At 38.9% G+C, this 3480-nt stretch overlaps 1 pseudogene; it reads left to right on the forward strand.

The window, feature by feature from the left end:
- Positions 1–384: 384 nt before the first annotated feature.
- LOC102469822 (10 kDa heat shock protein, mitochondrial pseudogene) lies at positions 385–862 on the forward strand (annotated as a pseudogene).
- The last annotated feature ends 2618 nt before the right edge of the window (positions 863–3480 follow it).

Here is a 3480-nt window from a genome sequence, read left to right on the forward strand (position 1 = left end):
TAAATAAAGTTAAATAAAGTCATTCTTAAGAAAAAAGGTCATGTTCAATACATTTGTATGCTTTAAAAAAAGAAGTTCATTGTTAAATTAGATATGGAAAATGAAAGAGAAATAAATAAAATTTCTCACTTGTTTGAGAAATTTGTTTGTTCTGAGAAACTACATAATAGTTGTGTCACTTACTGAGATGTTGAGGATTAGAGAAAGTCAACAGACAGACAAGAATTCTTTTCTAGATGCTAAGTTTGTAAAGTTTGAATGGTCAAAGAAGATATCAGTGGGCCATTGGAGATGGGGAACTCAGGATGGGATGAAAGGAGATTTGGGGCCTGGAGATGTGCAATGGGATTATCAGTGTGTTGATACATGAAATGAAGAGAACTCATGAGATCACCTTGTGTCAGCAGAAAGGAGAACAATGTTGAGAACTATTCAAAGAGTATTCAAATAGCTAAAGCTAATCATGGACTCAGAAATAGAAAGTTCCAAGATGGGGTCTCTTTACTTGCGGCAGCAGTGCGAGACCAGAATTCGAGCTGTGTCTGTGGTAGTCATGGAGAACAGGCATTTGGCGAGTTTCTTCCACTCTGTGACCGAATATTGGTTGAAAGAAGTGCTGCTGAAACAGTAACCAAAGGAGGCATTATGCTTCCAGAAAAATCTCAAGAAAAAGTATTACAAACAACAGTAGTAGCTGCTCAATCTGGCTCTAAAGGAAAGGGTAGAGAGATTCAACTAGTTAGTGTGAAAGTCAGAGATAAAGTTGTTCTTTCAGAATATGGAGGCACCAAAGTAGTTCTAGATGACAAAGACTACTTCCTATTTAGAGATGGTTGACATTCTTGGAAAGTATGTAGACTGAAATAAATCACTACTGAAATGGCATCACACAAAGCTGCCCATTCCATTGAAGTTGTGAAGTCTTTCATCAAGTAAATAATTTCCATGTTTCTCTTTTATAATAAACTAGTGATATCTAACAACTACAAAAGAATTCCAAGATGTTATTCAGTCCAGCCTTCTTCTTTTTTCAGTGAAGAAACTAAAACCAGAAAGGAAAGTTGCTAATGCAAGGTCACACAATTTATGCTGGCAGAATCAGGCAACAACCCAGATCATTAGGCTGCTTGCCCACTGCTCCTTCATCTATCTTATATCAAAATAACAATTCCTGGGGTAAAGGACAAGAAAGTATTAATGGGATATGAAAAAAAGAGGTAAACAAGCCGTCCTGGATAATCGGTTGGGCCCTCCTTATCTCGTCTTCATCCTTGTAACTGGTGTAGGACATGAACTATGGCATGGGATATTAGATGACTGTTTCAGCTATGGGAGACTGGGACAGTACTGCAGGATCATTATAAGAAACATATTTCAGATTAAATGGGGGAGAATATATTGAGCTGTTGAAAGAAAAAGAAAGGAAAATTGCATCCATTGTCTTCACATTATGAAGCAAAAACGAATCTGTTTTTGCCCTTGTCCAAAGGCTCTGGGTTTGGGGGTGTGGATGGGGAGGGTATGTTTTTAAGATGAGGCTATGAACATTGAAAGGTTGTATTATTTTTATTTAACTTGACTATCCAATAGAAACAAAAGCAGGGAGAAGACAGAAAACTTGACACTTGGAAGGGATGCTTATGTTTATTAACAAGAATGTCAAGAAACCAGCCCACTCATACACTGAGTATCGGCCTGAGCAGGATGAATTGGTATAATCTTTCTAGAGGACAATTTATGTTTTAATAGTTTTGGCCTTTGAGCCATTAATTCTACCTTCATGAATTTATGCTAATAGAGAGGTAAAGAAAGTACTTATACACAAAAATGATTATCTCAGTATTATTTACAACAGCAAAACATTGGAAATAACATCTTTGCCTAACTCATAAAATTAAGTGGCATTTTCATGGGGTAAAACACTTCATCACAGAGACTGGGAAGATTTTAAATATAGTGTTTTAGCACACCATTAAATAAGATGGGGAAATGTTCACATTTTATTGTTGTAATACACAGTTGACTGCTTTTCCAGGCTGAATATGTACCTACTGCCAAAGTAGGCTGATCTTCCACTTCAGAAATTCAGTCCTTCTGTTAGAGAATCCTGGGAGTCTGGGAGAATAGGCTCCACTTCTCTGAACTTTTACCTTCCAGCTCCAGGGTGGGCTCTGATAGGATTATGCTCCTTAGCTCACATGCTTCCTCACAAGTGAGGGGCACTTCTGTCTGATGACTGAAGAGATGGTGTGTCTTGATTCCTGGCTGGATGGAGTGGTATACAGGTAAAAACCTCAAAATGGCTACATGAAGCTGAGAGTGATACAACCCGTGTGAAGGGTAGAGGGGATCAAAGTGCAAAGAAAGAGAACTAGATTCCAAAAAAACTACTTTGGAAGTTTTCTATTACATGAATTAAGAGGTTTCTTTGATGGTTTAAACCAGTCTGAATTAAAATTATGATTACTTACATATGAAAACAAGAAGCTGATACAATTAAGAGAAAATTGCAGTAAATAACAACAAATAACACTGCAAACATTCGATTGATTCTCTGCTTTTGTACATGATGTATTCCTTTGATTATTACTATTAATATGATCACTTATGCCAGTGTGTGCATAAGCATGAGAGATGAGAGAGCGGGAGAGAGAAAGAGAGAGAGAGAGAGAACCTCCAACGAGTCCTGGTCATGATACAGTCCTATTTCCTCTAGTTCTCTATCCTGTTAGGAGATGCCTGCAGGCCCAGTGTAAAGCCAATGGGATCAGGACTAGAACCTTGGTCTCCCCAGTCAACCACGTGCTTTATCTGAACCACACCTAACCCCTGTGCTATAGGCTGACCCTCAAAATGTTTTTAAAAGTCAAATAATAAGGAAAGAGAAGAAATGAACTTAAGTGGGAAGTTTTCATATAAGTTAATAAAGAGAAGTGCAGAGGAAAGTTGTGAAGACAGGGGTGGGAGTGTTTTGAATCCTCTGGTAGAAGCAGCATGGTGGACATAAAAGCCTAAAACAGAAGCACAGTGACTGAAAGGGCATGCCTGGTGGAGAGGAGATCAGGTGGGCCTGGGGAAATCAAGAGGGCCAGACCACACGGACATTGCCTTTTAAGTCAATTAAGGCATTATGTCCTTCTTCTGAGAGCAATGACAAGGCAATAAACAAAGGTTTGAAATAAGGAGTTAGGGTATTAATGGTTGATTGGGAGGGTATGGAGAGAGGATCAAGTTTTTATCTTTTTTTTTTTTTTGAGAGAGAGATTTTTGCTATAGGGCGTGTGTACTCAGTGGAGAGACAGATAGAGACAGAGAGACAGAAAGTGGGAAATCACGTGCCAGGTGGGACAGCCACATCACATTCTCTTCTCCTCCATTCTCCTGGGATTTGGGGCATGTGCAGACAAAAGAGTGAGATTAAGCTTCCAGGGTCGGGAACTTGAACTGTGGTTGACTATGTGGATGTCCAGCAATGTAACC

This window comes from Tupaia chinensis, unplaced genomic scaffold (genome assembly GCF_000334495.1).
Source record: "Tupaia chinensis unplaced genomic scaffold, TupChi_1.0 Scaffold139341_1, whole genome shotgun sequence".
Lineage (NCBI taxonomy): Eukaryota > Metazoa > Chordata > Mammalia > Scandentia > Tupaiidae > Tupaia > Tupaia belangeri.